Source organism: Passer domesticus, chromosome 1, assembly GCF_036417665.1.
Source record: "Passer domesticus isolate bPasDom1 chromosome 1, bPasDom1.hap1, whole genome shotgun sequence".
In the NCBI taxonomy this organism is placed as follows: Eukaryota; Metazoa; Chordata; class Aves; order Passeriformes; family Passeridae; genus Passer; species Passer domesticus.
Genome location: NC_087474.1, coordinates 159,899,786 through 159,921,396, shown reverse-complemented (window position 1 = coordinate 159,921,396; position 21,611 = coordinate 159,899,786). Strand labels below are relative to the sequence as shown.

At 41.8% G+C, this 21,611-nt stretch overlaps 1 long non-coding RNA gene across 4 annotated transcripts in view; it reads right to left on the bottom strand.

Annotated features, from left to right (window-relative positions):
• Positions 1–219: 219 nt before the first annotated feature.
• LOC135286203 (uncharacterized) overlaps positions 220–21,611 on the bottom strand; it is a 53,492-nt gene continuing 32,100 nt past the window's right edge. For 3 of the 4 annotated variants that reach the window (XR_010350661.1, XR_010350659.1, XR_010350658.1), the window contains 2 exons: positions 20,079–20,195; positions 2,208–6,398 (listed from right to left, as the gene is read on the bottom strand). This is a non-coding gene — a long non-coding RNA (uncharacterized LOC135286203). Of the gene's footprint in view, positions 6,399–20,078; positions 20,196–21,611 lie in introns of all 4 variants that reach the window. The other variant, XR_010350663.1, reaches the window with a different exon arrangement.

Here is a 21,611-nt window from a genome sequence, read left to right as displayed (position 1 = left end):
AAATCCCATGTTTCCAGTGCCTAAAGGGGCTCCAGGAGAGCTGGAGAGGAGCTTGGACAAAGATCTGGAATGCCAGGACACAGGGAATGGCTTCCTACTGTCAGAGGGTAGGGACAGAGGGGATTTTAAGGACAAATCCTTCTCTGTGACAGCAAACTGGACACCAGCACAGGTTTTCCAGAGAAGCTGTGGCTGGCCCACCCCTGGAAGTGTCCAAGGTCAAGTTGGATGGGGTTTGGAGCAACCTGGGATAGTGGGAATTGTCCCTGCCCATGGCAGAGGGGTTGGGACTGGATGATCTTTAAGGTTCCTTTCAATCCAAACCATTCTATGGAAGTGAGGAACTTCCAGAAATGTTGTTTGTCTCACCTCGTGCAGGTGTACAGTGGAGATCACATCCCAAACTCCAGCAATCCCATTGCTTTGCTCTCCAGAGGTGGAGCAAGGAACCTCCAGTGATATTTCCCAGCTGGATTCACGTTCATCAGAAACTCCCACCCTAAACTGTAGAACCACAAAATCTCCAAATTATGGAGTAGCCTGAGCTGGGAGAGAACCATGAGGATCATCAGATTCTCATTCCTTTCCCTGAACAGCACCAGTCAAACCCACTGGTTGTTTCCTGAAAAAAATATTCCTGGAACTCAGGATCAATGTGGATCCTCTGACAGCAAATCGGGGTGAAGGAATGACCCACCTCACACCTTTTTCTGTTCTCCTTTCAAGCCACAGGTTTCACTGAAACTTGGAGTTTTTTAATAAATCTTCCTCCTGACAAATGATATTGAAATAATCTGCTGGCTGTATAATTTATTAAGGAGGAACACAGGAAAAGGAAGAAAAAACAAATGGAATACAAGGCAGGAAAACCACGTCAGGTGATAATGAATAGTTTAAGTTTAGTTTTGTTTGGATTTCATAGAGAAAAAGCAAACAGAGAAAGGTTTTCTTTGAAGTGCCTGATAGTTTAGCTTTTTTCAGAGGGATTTAGTTCGTAGTTAGGCCATTAATTTTGTCTTAATTTTTAAATTAGCCCTTGTTATTTCCCTTGAAAAATGAATGGAACTGAAAGAAGTAGCATTGGCAAAATGTCATGAAAATCACTTTCATTCCACTTCTTTTTCCACGTGTTTCCACAGTAAAAAGATGGGAAGTGTGAAGTTAAAAAGTGAGAAATCCAACCTCTCAAAGAGAAGTGAAAATGTTCATCTCTTTAAAAGTCAAAACAAGCTGCAAAACTCTTCATTAAGTTGCTGGTTGGAATGTTTTTCATAACAACATCGAAAATGCCACTGACACGTGTGTGATTTATCTGAATGTTTACATTTTAATGGAATTTGCTGCTGAATTTGCTGCCTTTTTATTTTTTTTATGGTGAAAAAAATTCATTCTGTGGTTTTCCATTAGCAAGTGTAATACTAAAGACTAAACTCTCCTGAAATCCAGGAGTGGGAGTGGAACAGTCTGCTCTGAAGACGATTTTACACATTGAAGGGGGAATTATGAGGCATTCCTCAATTTACACCATCTGCAGAATGTGGTTGCTTCTCATACTTTGCTGACAAAATAAGACTTGTTATAAATCTGGAAGAAGATATAATGGCATAAAAAAATTACCTTTTCTATTTTTTTTTTCCTACAGGAAATTGGAAGGGAGAAAAACAGCCAAAACCAGACATGTGTTAGACAAAAAAATAGATATTTCACTCAGAAGATGCTGAGGAAAAACAAGTCTGTCAGCAGGGTTATGTCACCTCAAAGCTGTGTGATACCAAATACTTGAACCTGGATTTAAGCAAAGGTTCTCAAAGAGGCCAAAGTAAAGAAGAGCCTAAAAATTTTATTTTAAAATTTTAATTTATTTATCCTTTTCATTTTGTTGCCGAGATAGAAACGAAGATGGAGTGAAGAGAGAAATAAAATTCATGTTACACACCCAAGCTCCATCTGACAGTAACTGAAAAGATTGCAGCTACTGGAAATCAGGAGGAATTTCTTCATTGGGAGGAATTTCTGCATGGAAAGGGTGATCAGGCAGTGGAATGGGATGCTCAGGGAGGTGGTAGAGTCCCCATCCCTGGAGGTTTCCAAGGAATGACTGAACATTCAGTGCCCTGGGCTGGTGACAATGTGGGGATCAGGCACAGCTTGGACTCGATGATCTTGGAGGTCTTTTCCAACTTCAATGACTCCATGATTCTGTGAATTTCAACATTATCCAGAGAGAGAGGCATTTAGCAGGCAAGTTAGTTAAGCTGAGGAGAGAGTTTAGCATTAAATGCATCATTAATAATTTAGTTTTGTGCACTACATTTTTGTAACACGCCCCCATGATGTGAATCTTTGAGTGCCTGAGAAACAGCTGTGAGACTCTGAAATCACTCCAAGGGCTGGGAGTGACAGGAAAAAGGGGTTAGGCTTCCCACTGAGAGAAGGTTAGATTGGATATTGGGAAGAAATTCCTCCCTGGAAGGGTGCTGAGGCCCTGGCACAGGTTGCCCAGAGAAGCTGTGGCTGCCCCTGGCTCCCTGGAAGTGTCCAAAGCCAGGTTGGATGGGGCTTGGAGCAACCTGGGACAGTGGAAGGTGTCCCTGCCCATGGCTGGGGTTTGGAACTGGATGATCTTTAAGGTTTCTTCCAACCATTTTAGGATTCTACATCTCTTTAAAGCTGGTTTGAGTCACCTGACACACAAGGAATCCCTCACAAGAGTTTGGGGGTGATGACAAACACAGTCTGGAGGTTCTGCCTTTCCCCTCCTGATTCTTGAGGTCTCCACCTTCAGTTTTCTGTTCCAGTTCTAAAATTCAAAAAACAAAGCAGCATAATTTTGATTTTTTTTTCTTCCCCTCTGAGGAAACTCCATCTTCCAGACCTGCTCCGGCATTGCCACTGCAATGCTGATGCTGAAAAAATACATAACTGGCATTTTTAATTTTATAAGAGCTTATCTGACAGAGCCTTTTGGGTGGAATATTTATTAGAGCCACAGACTATCCATACTGCAAATTATCAACTCTAAGAAACAGGATAAACTAGGATTAACAGGGATAAACTGGGCAGCTGAGCTAAGGGATCTGCTGGGGTAGAGAATCACAGAATCATGGAATTGTTTAGGTTGGGAAAGACCTCCAAGATCTTTTCTTCTTAGCATGAAGTTCCTGGACTCTTCACCTCAGACCTCTACAGAAATGGAAAAAAGGGGAAAAGAAAGAGTTTGGGGTTTTTTTCCCTTCTCTCTGCTGTTTCAGAAGCTGCTAAAGGTACCTATTTCTTCCAAATATCAAACCACGTTTTGGTGTTTTATGGGAACATGTTGGCTGGAGCTGTAATTCATTCACATAAATCCATTTGCAATGGAAAATGAAATCCAGAAATGAAAAAAAATTTCTCCTGCTTTACATTGGTTGTTAGGAAATTTCAGGAGAGTTGCTTCTTCCTCCATTGACTGTCAGTGCATAACCTGGGAAAAAAAATCACAAAACAGTTCTGCAACCTTGCTGCCTATCATTAAAATAGGGATAAAAACCTTCCTTTCCCCCATATGCTCTTTCTGACTTCTTTTCTTCATTTGTAAATGCTTGGACATACTGACTATCTTTGATTAAATATATATAAATAAATGGACAATGTTCGTAATTTTTAATTTTCCTTGCAGTGTTCCAGCTGTTTTTAAATTTTATTTTGGTTAATAAGCACCACTACCATGATTTTTAGTTCAGTTTTGAAGAGACACAAAGGGTTGTGATGGTCACTGCTCTCTAATAAGGGTGGTGCTCACTCAAAAACAACTTTTACAGTGGAAGAAATCAATATAATTTGGAAATTTTGCCTCTATGAGATATCCAGGTGACAACTGAGCAAATGGAAATTCCTATCTTTGCTCACATGTGCAAAACCTTCATTTTCTGGAGAAATCAGGTTGGAAAAGCGTCCCTTAAAGAGTCATTTAGCCTTCAGTCACTGACCTTGAGATTTCAGGAGACAGGAATTTCACTGGAGAATCACTGAGATTCCTTAATGCTGCCTAAAGTTCATTATTGAGCATTTTTTTGTCATTGACCAGGTAGTTGAAAGAGGTCTTGTATATATTGGTATTGATGGTGGGGATTAGAGATAAACTGAAGTTAAAAGAAAAACAGAATGAATCCAAAGAAACCTGGGCTGGACGTGAAATATCCCATCAGCTCTGTAAATGAGAACCATTAAAACAATAAAAATACCAATCTTTACATTGTGAGGGGTTCTGGGCAATCAGGAAATCCATCAGAGGAGCTGCTTCCTCATCTCCTGCTGTCTTTTTCCACATAAAAACTCATAATTCTCTTGGCTGGGGTTACATCCTGCCCAGCCTCCTGATGCCAGGAATGAAACTTCCGAATATTATCTCTTCTCTCTGTTAATGAATTGCAGTTTGGATAACTGCTCTTGTTTGTTGGACGGTAGGGGTGGTTTGTTTGAAGATTTTGTTGGATGTATCCTTTTAAATAATTATTTTCCAGGTTTTTGGATGTGATTCTGTGTTTGGTTCTTTTTTTTTTTTTTTGGCTGTTATTCAGGTTGTGGCATTTCCTTCTCACGTGGATTTAGTGTCTGCCATCAATAAACTCACTCTCTCATGAGATATTTTCCAGTTATATTGCTTAGGAAACCAAGGATGGAGAGATAGAAAGTAGGAAAATAGAGAAAAAAAATCAGAATTGACATGAATAAACATAACTACATAGCTACAGCTGAGAAAAAGAAATTAAAGTACAACTGCAGCCTCAGTTGGGAGAAAGCAGAAATGTCACCCTGTGACTAGGGAAACCCTTGGATGTCCAGACAATTTGAACATTTGTATTGGATATTGGGAAGAAATTCTTTCCTGTGAGGGTGGTGAGGCCCTGTCCCAGGTTTCCCAGAGAAGCTGTGGCTGCTCCATCCCTGGAAGTGTCCAAGGCCAGGTTGGACAGGGCTTGGAGCAACCTGGGATAGTGAAAATTGTCCCTACTCATGGCAGGGGGTAGAACTCTATGATCTTCCAGTTCCCTTCCAACCCAAACCATTCCATGATTTTATGAAATGAATCCTACAAGTGTGAAAAATCCCATTGCATGAGAGTGACAAGAGGAGATGGTCGAAAAGGAGATGTCATAGCTGTGGACAAAATCCCACTTTTACTGTGGAATAGCCACTGGTCTGTGAGTTTAGGGGAACAAATCACCACTAATATAATTTACAATGATGTCTTTCCCTTGTGCCTCACAGAAATCAGAGCATCAATGGGCCACGAAAATCTCAGCGTGATCTTCCACTCAGGAATGACTGAGCCACCAAAAAAAGGGAGCAGGGAATAGATGGGGAATTGATTCTGGATGGGAAGTTCTGCTGTTCCCCCATATCTTGAGTGAGAAGAAACTCAATCCCCAATTATGCCAGCCCAGCATTTTAAGTCAAACTTACTTGCTTTCAAAAGAATTTGTGCATTTTTTCCCCTATCACTGACATTACACCCAGCCTTTCACAAGGCTGCCATTGCTGGAATGTTGTTTTTCCCTTCCGTGCTGTTTTTCTTCATCCCAATCCAGTGCCAGAGCTTTGCCAGGCATCTTCAGAACACCTCAGAACAGTGGTAAACAACAAGGAATGAAAGTTCCTGTCATGGCATTTTTCCTTAGAGCACCCTGGGAAGCAGCTGGTTTTCCCACAGTAAACAAAACAATAAAAAAGCCTTCTAGTAAAACACAAATGAGCGAAAAACCTTGAACCTGTTCTTCAGGAGTTGAGATTGTTCCCTGTTTGTAAAAGGAGCTGATGTTGTCCTCAGGAAAGTTTTGTCACACTGTCCTCAGGATAAGGATAAGTGGTAGAAAATGATCTGAGCTGGGTTTAGTATTCATATTTGTGAGTTTCATCAGCTCACAAAGTGGGACCTGGCTCAGGATGCAGCTGAACTGGAACTGGTAATGAAGAAAATTCCTCTTTTTACCTCATCTTAAAGTAAAGGTGTGAATTTAATGTAAACTTGTTAAATATTCCCAACCTCCACTTACACACAGACATTGTACCTTAATTCCTCTTGGCTTTTGTCATTGGAATTCAGCAACGACTTGAGGATGAGTCTGAACTCTCAGAAGGCTTCAGTGAGGAAAATTCACCTGGCATCTCTCCCTGTAAACCCTTCTTTGGGGCTGTGAGTGAACACTGACCTTCAGGGGATGCTGAAAAGGGCAACAAGGAAGAGTCCCCAGCACAGGAAGGACCTGGAGCTGCTGGAGCAAGTCCAGAGGAGCCACCAGGATTATCAGAGGATGGAGCAGCTCTGCCATGAGGAAAGGCTGAGAGAATTGGGATCATTCTGCCTCAAAAAGGTTTTGGGATCACCTAATTGTGGCCTTCCAGTGCCTGAAGGGAGCCTGCAAGAAAGAAGGAGAGAAATGTTTTACAAAGGCCTGGAGTGACTTGAAACTGAAAGAGAGTAGGGTTAGGTTGGATATTAGACAGAAAGTCTTTACTGTGAAGGTGGTGAGGCCCTGGCACAAGTTGCCCAGAGAAGCTGTGGCTGCCCCATCCCTGGAAATGCTCCAGGCTAGGCTGGATGGAGCTTGGAACAACCTGGGATAGTGGAAAGTGTCTCTGCCCATGACAGAGGGTTGGAACAAGAACAAAACTATTTCCAGTCTTTTAACCTTCAGATCAGAAATCTGGATCCATTCACTACAGAGAAAAAGAGGACATGGATGGCTGGATGCAGTAAATTCATAAATTCTTGAAGTGTTTTTTGGTTTTTTGGGTTTTCTTGCTAAGATATTGTTTTATTGTCAGAACAGATGAATTGTAAATTTATGCCCAGGAAAACTTTCTTTGCTGCTACTTGAAACAAATATGGGATGCTGATAATAAGAATCATCATTTGATGGTGTTGGATATCTCTCAGCTGTTTTCCTCCAAGGAAAAGAGGAGGCTGAGACACAGGATGGATTTAATGCCAGACTCTCCACAGAGATCTGTAACATACCACTGTGGGGACAGTCTCCTTGCTGATGGGGCTTTGTCACCCCTCAGCACAAATTCCAGCTGCTTTAGAGGATGCTATTTTCCTTTCCCTGGCTCACCTCACCTTCTCTCATGCCTGATGTGTTTACAATGGGCTTTAAATCCTCCTGGAGCTTCCCAAAGGACACTTGCCTCACATGGATTCTCCAGGAGAAGGAACTCTCAGATGGTTACATTGACATTTGTGCTAAGAAACAGCCTCTCCCTACCTTTCCCATGGTGCTTCTGTTCATATTTGAGCATTCCCAGGAGTGGATTTGTTCACAAAAGGGCATTTGGAGGGAACAAAGGAGGGATCAAGGCCTGTTGTTGAGGAGTGGGACCCATTGTACTTTTCCTGGGGCTGTAGAGGCTGAGTATAAGATTATTCCTGTAAATTCTTCTGTACTGAGGGAACAAGTGGTTGTGTAGAAGTTAAAAGAAGACTTTTTGGTTGTTTGGACCTAAATCCAGAAGATTTTTACCTCAGCAGAGTCCTACACCATTTACTTGTGCTGGCTTTAGAGTATCTCCAGAACACACTTTCACCATCCTTTGTCTGACAGACAAAAGGTTCCTGATCCTGCCTGGCCATGGGAACTGTGCAGGGATAAAACCCAGCAAATTCAGCCACTTTCAGGGAATCCAAAGATGTTTTGCAACTCAAAAGCGTGCATTAATATGCAGCCTTTTTGTGCATATTAATATGTGCAAGCAAGCCCTCTTGAAAACAACATCAGCAGAGCCATCACCTTTTGCCCCCCAGTGCAAGAAACTCCCAGATCTAATCAGTGTTCATATCCTTGGGAAGCAAAGAGAAGGGAGAGAAAAGGATGGATTAATGTGAAAAAGATTTGTCCAGTGTCTCAGACAGCAGCTGGAGCTTTAAACCAGCCAAACTCAATTTCTTGCCAGAAGAAGTTTGTGTAGTCAGGATCAATATTTATTAATTCAGGGCTCACCATACAATCCCAATCCATTGATCAGGCACATTTTTACAGCTCCAATGAGTTGGAGTGGTCTGCTGGCACTGGGCCTGAGCAGGGCTTGACTTGAGCCAACCTCCCTATTTGCTTTGGAATATTAGGTTTTTAGGTTTTTACTCAACCGCATGAATAAAATTCTGGTGGGTTTTTTTGTGGGTTTTTTTGTGTTTTTTTTGTTTTGTTTTTTGGTTTTTTTTTGGAGATGGCAGATGAGTTAACTCTGCAAGTCAAGCTAAAAATAAACCAACATGTTTTGGGTTTTGTTTTGGGTTTGTTTTGCTTTTTTCTTTTCCAGTCAGTGAAAGAACCATGAAGATGGTAATTATCACTAGAAATTCTGTGTGGAATGTCAAGAAATCCATCTGATCAGCTTTATGGATTAACCAATTCACCTAACCTTGTATTTCTCTTGGAGAACCCTGTATGGGAGGCCCAAAATACATTGGCAACTCTCTGCCAAAATTGGTCCAAAGGAGTTTCTACAGAAGGCACTGAAGTATTTTAAAAGTCCTGAGTGTCACAGTCAGATTTTTGTCCCATGGATTTATTAGATGAGGGGACAAGATAGGAACAAGATACTTCAGGATTAAATAAACCAATCCTTAAGATAATTCCAAAGCCTGAACAAACAATGTTTTTATCTTCCTACAGCATCCTTACCAAGTGTTTCCATAGGATACTGCCACTGTTTGACAAAAGAAAAGGAAAAAAGTAATGGGCTGGGTGCAATAAAATGGGTGGTTGACACTGGAAAATCTTACAGACTTAATAATACTTTCCCTCACCTCCTAAAAAACACAGGAAAACACAAGGAGATAATCAGCTTAAGTTAGCTGGTCTTCCTTCTCCTGGTCAGGAACTGGTACTCAACACATCCCTCTGCTTTGGTGGTTTCAGTATTTATAATATTCCTAAGCTTTCCTGATATTTGTTCAATAATAAGTCCTACAGGTTTAATAATTCCTTGTTATTTGTGCATTTTGAGCTGTCACATTGTGGAACTGCCGCTGAGAAATTCCAGTTTTCAGCCCAAAAGGAACTCCAGTCTCCAACTCCTGTCCTGCCCCAGGTCTCAGGTCTATCCCTGCTCTCCTGGATCCTTCATTAATTACTGTAGATCAACCATTTCTTTCTATCAATCAACTATTTAAATACTACAAACCAACTATTTAATTACAATAAATCAACTCTTTAATTACTATCAATTAACCCTTGTCAATGGACATAAGGGTAAGATCATTGCTTTCCTGAGTAATTCAGGAGGTCACTCAGATGTTCACAATGACATTCATTAGCATAAGACTAATGAGTAGGACTAAGTTAATTGTTTTGCAACACTTTTGGAATAAAGGAGAAGAAATCTAAGACTGAATTGCCAACCTAGTTTAATTTCCTACCCCTCCTCCCAAAAAAGTACTCTGAAAATACAAATTTCTGACGGTGGAGTAACTGCTTGCAAATAAATATTGGGAATTACTCGAACGATCCCAGATCCATCCCTCAAGGCTGCTCTGCCTGAGAAGAACATGTGCACTGTAGGAGCTGAAGGATGGCTTAAATCTGGACAGATTTTTCAGGATCTGGTGTTTTCCTCAGGCCATCTTAAATGATAATTCAGTAAAAATTTCGTTTCATTCTGTATAAAAAGCAGAACAAGAGGAGCAAATTCCAGAGAAAGCAAACATGGATAAAAGTACAATATTAACCCTTTGTCACTGTAGATAATTTCATGACCATGGTGATGCTAAGTAATAAACTCCAGTGATGCTTTAAAAAGATCTGGGTTGAGATGACACAATTTTGGGCAATTCATTTATGCTGAAGGCAACTCTCACAAAAAAAGAGTGGAATTCTGAACTGGAGAGAGCTGCACAAAGATTCATCTCAAGTCCCAAAGAGGAGTTTTTCAGACATTTCCACCCAAGCAAAAAGAAATCTTGCAAACTTGTTCAGACTTTGTGAAGTGGCACAGGATGATCCTGAGTGATGTCATGGATGTCATGGCTGAAAGGTGATGCCAACACTCTGCCTGCTCATCTTTTATTTCCTCAAATATCTGGGGATAAATTTCCATTGTTTTTACCTTTGCTGTTACAGCCACATATCAAGTGTGGTCAAAATACTTAGGATAAGGGGGCTGTTTCTCTTCTGGATGTTTCCAAAATGCCTTATTTTGTCAGAATATTTAATAATTTTAATTCATATGCTTGAAATGACCATGTTTATGAGCAGAATTCCATAAAGCATTGTGCACCTTGAGCGTGGGATGTGGGAAAAATCAGGAAGGATATTGCTGTTATGTACAATGGGACCCAGGAGAAAGAAAATAAATGGCCTGAAATTAAAAATATACTCACTTGAATAATTTTCTAACAAACTACTTATGCTGTTAAGTGCTTATCCAATCAATACATCACTGACTTCACTTAAATGATGACATTTTTTTTCTTATATGTTGTTAAGTCTAATTAAAAGGAATTAGTCACGAGAGTGACAAATGTGAAGCTCACTACAGAATTACTTCATGTGGCATTTATTAGATGTCAAACATGGGGAAAGTTTGTATCAAACTGGCAAATTCAGCAAAAGTTGTGTCTTGGCATCAAAATTCTTTCTTAAAATTAAGTAATTTGTTATTGAGGGCAGTCTTTTTTTTTATCAAATAATTCCTTTTTCTGTACTTTCTTTTTGTTAGGACTGGAGAACACAGAAATTGTATAATAGTGAGTAATAAAATCCGTCATTCTCGTGAGTAATGCTTTGTAATTAGATGAAATAAAAGTAAAGTAAGTTGAATTGTGTGGAGTGCAGGGCTGGGGGTGGAGTGCTGCACTCAAAGGTTTTTGTATTATTAATGATGCTGAACTTTCAGGGCTGGAAGGTTCTGTTGGAATTGACATCAAAAGTGGTTTATCGCTACTTTGGGCTTCCAATGCTGCTACAGTGACAGGAATTTGTCACACAGGGAGAACTGGGATGATCTTTCTTTGCTGCAAGACACAGGTGTGAAAGTTTTGGGAAGAAAACCCCTGAAAGTCTGACTGGCTTTGCAATCCAGTCCCTCCATGGCTGAGTTCCCCTCTCAAAGGAACTCCAGGGCCTGTTCTGCCACAGGATTATAATTTCTCCTCTCCCAGAATCAACCTTGCCACACTCACTGTACTCCTTTTGCTACAAAAACACATGGAAATGACAGAACCTTTAAATGAAAGATTTTATTTAAAATTTTCTCCAGGTTCACAGAATCACTGATTTTGGAAAAGACCTCCAAGACCATCAAGTCCAACCTCCAGCTGAATTTCCACCATGTCCACTAAACCACACCACAGAGTGCCAGGTCAGCCTGTTTTTTTGAACACTTCCCAGGATGGTGACTCCAACCTTTCCCTGGGCAGCCCATTCCAGTGTTTAGTCCCTCTTTCGGTGGAGAAATTTTTCTAAATATCCATCCTGAGCCTCCCCTGGTGCAGCTTGAGGCTGTATCCACTTTTCCTATCTCTCACTGCCCAGGAGAAGAGGTTGACCCTCACCACCCCACAATCTCTTTTCAGGGAATTGTAAAGATGCAGAAGGTCCTCCCTGAGCCTCCTTTTCTCCAGGCTGAGCCCCTTTCCCAGCTCCCTCAGCTGCTCCTGGTGTTCCAGACCCTTCCCCAGCTCCATTCCCTTCTCTCTCATGCTCCAGCTCCTCAATGTCTTTCTTGTCACGAGGGCCCCAACCTGACCCCAGGACTGGAGGTGCCTCATCACTGCCCCGTTCATTCCATGACCTTTAATCAAGTCCAGAGATGTGTTTCTCAAAGCCAAGAACAGTTTTCCTCACATCACGTTGGTCCCTTGCTGGATTTATCCAGAGCTGGGTGTTTTATCTCTTGTGCCCTCTCCAGCTCTGGAGCAGATGGCTCTGACAGGGTTGTTCCAGAGCTGGGGATTTGGGAAGATGGATATTTCCCAGCCTTGGGCAGTGAGATGCAGGATCTGCCCCAGAACTGGGAGTGCTGGGAGCCACCTGCAGCTGCTCAGTGCAATTAGCATTCTCATTAACCAGCATTAATGGGCTTGCTAATTGCCAGCTAGTAATGAAGTGTACAGGAGTGTCAGATTTACTGAGCAGCTGCTGGGATCTAGGAGCTTCCAGTTTCAGGGAAATGTGCATGGTTTTTGCTTTTTTTCCTCATTTAAAAGATGTCTTTTAAAAGGACCAACAAATGGTAAATTCTGATTTTCAGCAAACTCTGCTATCTATTTCTGTCCTAGACATTCCGACATTCCAGGGAATACTCAGTCCACTGTGTCAACTTTTAAACTTCAAGTGAATATAATTATTTCGACTTCTTGGAAATACTGTCTTATTTCAAAGCTAAATTCAACTAAATTCAATTTCCAAAACTTTGATTCATGCAACTTTTTCTTGCATAACTCAAAATTATAAAGTTTTGTTCTCCTTGCTATCTCAGATATTGTGTTAAACACTGAAAAACAACACAAGAAAGCTGCTCCTTATCCACTTGAATGAACTGATATGATTTTGCACCTTAAAATTAGTAAAGGATCACGGAATCATGGAGATTTTTGGGTTGAGTTATATAATCCAGTTCCACCCCCCTGCCATGGGCAGGGACACCTTCCACTATCCCAGGTTGCTCCAAGCCCTGTCCAACCTGGCCTTGGACACTTCCAGGGATGGGGCAGCCACAACTTCTCTGGGAAACCTTTGCCAGGGCCTCACCATCTTCAGAGTAAGGAATTTCTTCCCCAAATCCCATCTCTTTCAACCCATTTTCCCTTGTGATAAAAATAATGAACAATATTCGCTCAGAATCTTCTCTTTAAGGTGATTGCAACTAAGATAAAAATCACTGCAAATCCTTCTCTCCCCATTCAAATTAGAATTTGCTGGACTGAGACAGGTTTTAATGGATGTAAGATGTGTCTTTTCGTTCCTTTATTTGGCAGCAGCTTCAATCCTGAAGGCACCTGGTTATAATCCAGTGGAACCAAAGTGGGTTTTATCATCATGACTTTCTTTATCACCCAGACATGAAACCTCCTTGAACAGATAGCAGATTTCTTTGACGAGCCCTACTTTTCAGGGAACAAAGTCATCTGGTGCTGGAGAGATATTTTTAACTTTGAATTTTCTATTTTGGAGAACTTCTGAGTTAACAGGGATTTTGCTTGTTGAGGACCAGACTTTACAGGCAAGCATTTATCACATGGAATCACAGAATATGTTGAGTTTGACGGAGTCCTCAAGGACTTGATGAAATGTCCACAGGCCATCATTCCTTTGGAAGGTCTCCAGTTTTGGAAAATGTGTTGAGAGGAATTCAATCCCAAAACAGCTTCTAAAACTCATTAAATTTTTCTAAGTTGGAATATCAACTTCCATGCTGCTGAAATTCTCCAATATTTCATTGCAACACCTGTGGCCTCAGTTGGTAAAAATTTAAATGGATTAACCTGGTCTAGGAAAGGGTCACTGCCCATGGAAGAAGGTTGGAATGAGATTATCTTGAAGAACCAAAACCCTTCCATGATTCTATAAATGTTTATAGTTAAATCTATTGGATATTTACTGCCATAATAACATTCACTAATCCAGGTGCACTGGGAATATTGCAACATTCAGCCAGTGGATTTTCACTACAAACCTGGGGTCCACAAATGATGGGAGAATTTTGGTGCCTCCATGTGTTACAGCCCTTCTCCTTCTACATAAAGGAATTTACAGCTCCATTTTGTCAGCCCAAATGGGTGTTTAGGCAGAGTTCTCAAACAGTGGCTCCCCATCAAGTCCAATAAAATTTAAAAGACAAAAATACACCGTTATTTCCGCGATATGTTCTCTGCAGCCAGAACACCAAAACGTTCCCTGAAAATTCAGGAGAGAGGGGTTATTTTCTGCTTCCTTGTCCCCACGATCCAGAAAGCAAAGCGAAAGTTGACTGCTGTGCCACTTCCAGCCCCGTTTCATCTCCATGTGCAGAGAGAGGTGCAATTTTCTTAGTGGCACAGCAAAGTGCTGAATTCCTTAATCTGTTTGTCCTTTCTGCAGCAGCACCTCCGCTTGGTAAATAACCCGGAGATGAGAGCAATCAGAGTAGTGAGGCAAAGCAAAGTTATTACGAACTTGTTGAAATGTATGAGGGATGTAAAATGTGAGACGGAGAGGAAAAGGAAGAAAAGAACATCCCAGGGGCACATTTCATTGCTCAGGAGGCATCAGGTTGAATAAGTTACAAATAAGCTGTCATCTTAAAAGGTGCCAGACACTGACGCAAGTGGAAAGTTAAAACAACAGCTCTTTGAGTATTGCAGGCAGCAGCTTTTGGTGTTTTAGTGCAGTCCTGAAAATTGAATTGTGCATTGTGCATTGGCAGTGATTTTGCTGCTAGACAGCTCGTATTTTGCTTTTCTTTGGGTTTTTTTAGCTCTGGATGGTCTCTGTTCTGACTAAACTGAGGATGCTGGCTGCAACAATGTCCAGAATGTTGTTGCTGGTAGGTTTGTGACCTAGGCAGGTCAGCTTAACTTGTGGTGACCATCCCACTGTTTGCACACAAGAAAATGTGGATTTATTCCAAGATTTGAAAAGATTGAATGGAGCCTAAATCTGAGAGCCTACATTTATGAAGGTGCTTGTCTCTTCTGTCTTGTTTACATGGCTTTCCTCATTCCTGGAACTACAGGTTGCAGGAGTATTTGTGGCTCCATCCCTGGAAGTGTTCAAGGGATTGGATGTGGCTTGGAGCAACCTGGGATAGTGGAAGAGGTCCCTCCTCACAGCAGGGATTGGAACTGGATGATCTTTCAGGTCCTTTCCAAACCAAAACATTCTCTGATTCTTTGATTCTCTGATTCTACTTTGAACCCTGTATAATACCTTTCCCTACATGGCCATTTTTCCAAATTTCCCAAATTTCTGGTCTTCACCAAAAGTTCCTCCTAAGTTTGCTGGCAAATACAGAGAGAGATATAAATCAGATTTAATCTAAAATTTTTAAATGTTGTCTGTCCTCTCTCATCTCCCTTCAGGATTTGGCCAAGGGGTGAACTTTTATCTTGGCTTGCCCAGGAACAGAGAGCTCGGTGTTCTCCAATCCCTTATGCTCTAATCCTTAACACCAGAGAGTTTGTCTGTGTAAGAAAACCCTTGCTTAAGTTTACAACGAGTTTTGCAATGTGACTTTGGATGTAGAGGGACTGTGGCATTCATGGTTCCAAGGTTCTCTTCACTGAAGGAGAATTGCTGAACCCTGGAATGGGAAAAAATGGAAGAGATGGGTTTATCTCCAGGCCTATAAATGTGTGATCAGAAGGTTGAGGGACCCCACCTGGAACAGTCTCCATCTCTGGGGACCCTGAAATAAGAAGGAAGTGGAGTGAGTCCAGAGGAGGCCACAGAGATGCTGCAAGGGCTGGAGCTCCTCTGATCTGGAGCCAGCCTGGGAGAGCTGGGAATGTCCAGCCTGGAAAACAGAAAGCTCCAGGAGACATCAGAGCCCCTTCCAGTGCCTGAAAGGGCTCCAGAAGAGATGGAGAGGGACTTGGGACAAGGGATGGAATAACAGGACAAGGGAAATGGTGTTTAATTGACAGAAGATGGGTTTAGGTTGAATAGGTTGAATATTGGGAAAAAATTCTTCCCTGTGAGGGTGGAGAGGCCCTGGAAGAGGTTGCCCAGAGAATCTGTCTACCCCATCCCTGGAAGTGTCCAAGGCCAGGCTGGACAGGGCTTGGAGCAACCTGGGATAGTGGAAGATGCTCCTGCCCATGGCAGGGGGTTGAAATTCCATGATCTTTCAGGTCTCTTCCAGCCCAAACAATTCCATGATTCTGTGACTGTGGAAGGTACCACAAGAAGCCACAAGTGTCCTCTCCAGAAAAAAGTCGTGAAGAAAATTCCTAATGCTGAGGTGAGTCAGGTGGTGGTGTAGATTTCCCAAGAAATTCAGTCTCTTTGAGTAGAATTCTTAAAATCATCTTAGAATGATTTTTCCAGGAATGAGGGAAGCCATGTAAACAAGACAGAAGAGACAAGCACCTTCATAAATTCAGGCCCTCAGATTTAGGCTCCACTCAGACGTAAAATGCTCTGGAAAATAAAGTCACATCTCACTTGTTATTTATTAAGGCTGAACCAAGAGACCAGATCAGTATCAAATAAAACCCTCAAGGTGAAGTTAAATGTTCCAGGCACCACTGAGTACAAAAAGATTATTTTTCCATTGTTTTGTAGTTCACAAATTTGATTTCCTGATCTGCAGTACAGAGCAGAAGTTGCCCTTTTTGGCTATAAAATCACCTTTCCCAAGCTAGGCAAAGGAAAGAAAAAAAGATTCTTTCCCCAAACTCTGCTCTCAGGCTCATGAGGACCAATCTGGGCAGCCCTCAGGAATCTGCTTTCCATTTCTGCAGTGGATACTTATTCTTAGCTACTTTCACATGAGTTTTTATATGCAAACAGCACCTTTCTCATCTCCTCAGCCAAGACTCCGACATTCCCCACTTTCCCTGTGAGCCATGGATGTGTTTTCCCCCTCGTGTGGTGCAGGGATGGCTGGTGCTCTACATAGCAGGGAGGCAGAAATAGAGGTGTAAAATCCCCTTTTAGAAGGCAGAAAATCCCAGTTCCTCCAGCACCTCCAAGTCCACTCCATAAATCTCAAGTGGGGATTTTGTCTTGTCAGGGCACAACTTTGGAAATTATGCACATATTGAGGAACTTTGCTGGAAAAGTGGGGCAACCCAGTGTTATTTTAAAATTATGTCTTCATAACTTGTTGGCTTGCTATGATATTTTTCTGCAGCTTTAACACTGGCTGACCAATTTATAAAGGATTGTGTGTGGAATACTGAAATGAATTTCTAACCACTCTGAATATTGATGTTCCAGGGAGAAATAGGCTTCCAAATATTTTCTGGAAGTGGGAAACTTTATCAGGGCATTTATAAAAGTATCATGAAGTCCCTTCAGAGCCTGCATCTTCATTTCTGATAAACACATTTTCCAACCCAGAAATGACCCCCCCTTAACAGGAGACCTTGTGGAAAATGGATTTATTATTTTCCTTGTGGTCTGCAGCAGAAAGAAAAAGCCCAGTAGCCTGTTTTGCATAAAGTCTGATCAAACATTGTTTTCCTCTGGTAAACTGGAAAGTTGATAATGCTTTCACTAGAAGGGAATGTTTCACTTCAGTGCCCAGATTTTGATTTATGTTCAAAAGTACTTCTGATAGAATAAATGTCATTTCCAATCAGAAAATCAAAATATTTTTTAAATGAGAGCCTGCATCTCCTACACATTTTCTGCTTCCTGCTGTTTTTTGTTTGTCTGTCTGAGACCGACTAATTTGTGAAACTAAGACAAACTCTGGAATAATTTTGAATTTACAAAACAGATATTTTTCATCTGTTTTTAACATAAGAATATAGGTTTAATGGAAACTTCTAGTGGCAGGAGTGACTCAGGGCCACCCAAATGCTCTTCAGAGCTGTGACCTCACATTAATGTGTCTGGCACATAATATTGGGAATTTCAGAGATGCTATATTATCAATTTAAAAACGCATAACACCCTTAATTACCATTTAAATATGCCTTAGTTAAATTTCTTACCATGTTAAATTGCAATGAGAGATGAAAATCTTCAATCAAAGCTCTGTTTTTAGTAAATTCCAGAAGGTCTCTGATTTCTACACAAGAACTCTGATTAAACGTGGCCTTTGCTCTCTCTGTGTCAAATGAGCTAAAGCCACAAAAAGAGGCATTTTGGAGTTGCTTCTAAATGCAAATTATCCCCAATTCCAGCTTTAATAATGATCCTGTCATCCAAATTAGTGGTTGATTGAATTAAACAGAATGGATTCAAATCCACCGCTCCTTTCCCAAACCATCCCTACAAAAAACAGCCTTCAAGTTGCCTTTGAAATCCTTGGAATTCTTCCTTTTTAAACTCCTGGAATGTGGCCATTAGAGAAATAATGGCTATTGCTATTTTCTGGTAGGTTTGTACTGTGTCCTCTGGACAGAGAGGACTTCTCCAGAGACTGGATCATTTCTCCATTATTTTGGTGTCATCAACTGTGTCTGGATTTTCCTAGGCAAGTTCATAGGGAAGGAAGGCAGTTTTTTATCATGGAATCACAGAATAGAATCATGGAATGGTTTGGGTTGGAAGGCACCTTCAAGACCATCTCATTCCAACCTGGTTGCTCCAAGCCCCATCCAACTTCGCCTTGGGTGCTTCCAGGGAAAAGGGAAGTCACAGCTTCACTGGGCAACCTGAGCCAGGGCCTCTTTGAGTACAGAACTTCCACCTAAAATCTGATTTAAATTCCTCCTCTTCCAGTTTGCTGGCACCTGCCTGGATGGAGCTGGGCCCCCTAAGAAAGTGGGGTGAAGGTGTCTTTTAGTTATTTCCAGAAGAATTTGGAGTTGAACACCCAAACCATTGAAAAGAATTTATCCACTGTGCATGGGCACACCACATCTCCTTGTGCCTGAGGATTCCCACCAACTCCATACTTGGGTGGTCCTTGGGATGGGACAGGGAATTCCATAAGGAAAGAAAAGCAACTAGGAGAAGTCAGGACCTGGGTTGGGTAGACAGATGGGAAACATGTGGAAACAAAAGCAGGAGTGTGATTCAAGGTGCCATCCACAAATATATTTTATTACTATTATTATTTTATTATTTATTATTTTTATATTTATTGATTTTTCAATAATATTATTATTTAATATTATTTTTAATTTGTTTTATTATTGTTGTTGTTTTTATTAGTGGTATTATGAGCTATAAATTTGGAAAGTTTCTTATTCAGTAATGAACTCATTTTCAGGGATTTTATTATCTATTATCTTGTTTTAGAGCTGTGTTTCCAACACAGTGTCTGGGCTGGACTGTGGCAGATAAGAGAAACAAAGGAGTTTGGGCAAAGGATCACATCAGGAATTTCACCTCCTTAATTTCATAGCCAAGCTCTCAAACCCATCAGAATGAGGGGACATTGCAGACTTTACCCTCTGCACAGGAGTTTTCAGCAGTTTGGACCTGTGGGGGTTTGTGACATCCAGCTGGAAGTTCTTAGGCCAGGCAGGGTTTAACCCACCTCAGTCTGCAGCAACCAAAAAATCTTAACAGCAAAAATGTCTGGTCCTGTGAAAGAAATGGGGAGTGGGGGCACTTTTCTATCTTTAGGGAGGACCTTGGCTGCTTTCTTGGCAATCTAATGCAATTCAGGATGAACTGTGTGGAGGAATTTGGTTTGGGATACACCTCATCTCATTTCAGAGAAATCCATCCCAGCTGGTCACATTCAGACCCCCTTATAACAGAATCATGGAATGGTTTGGGTTGGAAATGAACTTTAAATGAACTTTTGTTCTTCTAGTCCAGCCTCCTGCAATGATCAGGGACATCTTCAACCAGATCCTGTTGCTCAGAGCCCCATCCAACCTGACCTTGAACGTTTCCTGGGATGGAAATTTCTCTGGGTAACCTCATCTGGTGCTTAACCACTCCCACCACAAAAGATTTCTTCCTTAGAGCCAGTCTAAATCTCCCCTCTTTCAGTTTAAAATCATCACCCCTTGTCCTGTCCCTACACACCCTATGATAAATTCTGTTTCTATCTTTCTTCTAAACTCCCTTTAAGTATTGAAAGGCTTCAATAAATTTTTCCAGGATCCTATTTTCCATGCTAAATTAGTCCAACTCTCTCAGCTTTTCCTCACAGGAGCAGTGCTCCATGCCACTGAAAGAATCAGATGAGTGAAACTTTTTGGATTCCTCCAGCATTAGAAACTTTTCCGATGCACATATGGGAAAGGTTCAGGCTGTTTCCATGCTGGGAATCACAGAATCTTTCAGGTTGGAAAAGACCTTGAAGATCCTCGAGCCCAGCCTTTGACTGATCCCCACCCTGTCACCCAGCACACGGTGCTAAGTGCCACCTCCAGGCTTTTCTTGAACACCTCCAGCGATTGTGACTCCTCCACATCCTGACCCTGCAATGTTCTTGCCCCAGAACGAGCTGAAAAAAAACCCGTTTAGGTGTGAACTGCTCACCTTGCTCTAAATTCTCACCCAATTTTGAGTTTTACAGGCTCAACTCTTCTTTCTTGTCCTGAAATCCTGGGTGTCATCAGGCAGTGGCAGTGGTGGTGTCTGCCAGACTTGCTGGGGCTGCAGAGGGAGACACTTGTCACTCACCCAGCAGGAAGGTGGCCTTCACAAAACAAAGATTTTTGCTATGACCTACATTGCCAACACCCATCCACCCACCCCACGTGTGGGCTGTGTCTCCTCCTGGGGGAAGCCCAGCAGCTGCGTGGGGGTTTTATCCCAATTTGTTTTCACGTTGTCAGTGAGAGAAGGAGACATCCTGGTGTGTCCTGCGTGACAGAATCCTGCCAGCAATAGAGACTCCCACTGCTGCTGGGAAAATATAATTTATTGGCAAGGCTGGCCACAGTTTTACAGATATTTGTGCTATTTCATGGAAAGAATAATTTTATTTTAAGAATGTATATCTGCCTCTAAGCCTGGGTATCTATAGCCCTCTCTGCATACAATACTTGGCTGGCATTTCTCAAAGCCAGACATTTAATTAACAGAAGTTTGGGTTTTTTTAATCCCTATGTGTTAGCAGTTACCAGCCTGTACCCTTCCATCTTAGGGACTAAAGATGAAACTCAAGGCCTCTTCTCAAAGGTTTAATCACTGGGAGATTGGATTCCGCATCCCTGGAAGTGCTGAAGGCCAGGCTGGATAGGGTTTGGAGTGAGTTGGTTTAGTGGAAGGTGTCCCTGCACTTGGCAGGGGGTTGGAATGAGAGGATCTTTCAGGTCCTTTCCAACCCAAACAATTCTGAGCCCTTTTCTGTTATTTTTGTGTTGCTGGAACCAAGTGAAGGAGGAGAGTGGACTCTCACTGCCCACATGAACCAGAAGGAAAGGACAATATCCCAGAATCCACAAGATCCTCCCTACCTCTGGTGGGTCATACCCAGAGCTCCAAAAACACCACCTTGGTCAGGGTGTGGGCTGGAACCCCCCAAAAATGTTCAGGTTTCACTCTTAGGCTTCACCACCCATGGGAGGTGCCCGCAGCTGCTGTCCACATTCCCTGTCCTGTCCTAATGGACACAACAACCCCCTGCTGCCCACTCCTGCTTGCATTAGGAAGGTGGGGAAATTATGGCCTTTCTACATCCTGGAGAGATTGTGCGGAAAAAAATAAGAAAGGTTGGTTAAAAATAACCAAGCTGTGGATTTGCAGGCAAAACTGTGCAATTAGTTGGGGTCTGTTACTCAAGGCTGTGAGAACAGAGTGAAATGTAGCAGATGGGGGAAGACTCAGCAAACACAGAGTTTGTTGTCTTCAGAACTTTCCAACAACATCTTTTTTTTTTTCCGTTTTTTCCCCTTCTCCCTCTGGCTGTTGCTTGATGATCATAGTTATATGTTTGGAATAAATCTAAAGCCTGATAAATGCACAGTTTGTCAGCTGTTGGGAGTTTGTACAGGTGGTTTATCTTCCCTCTACGTTGTTAACCATATCAGGAGAAGCTTTATTTGGATTATCACTGAACTTCACCCT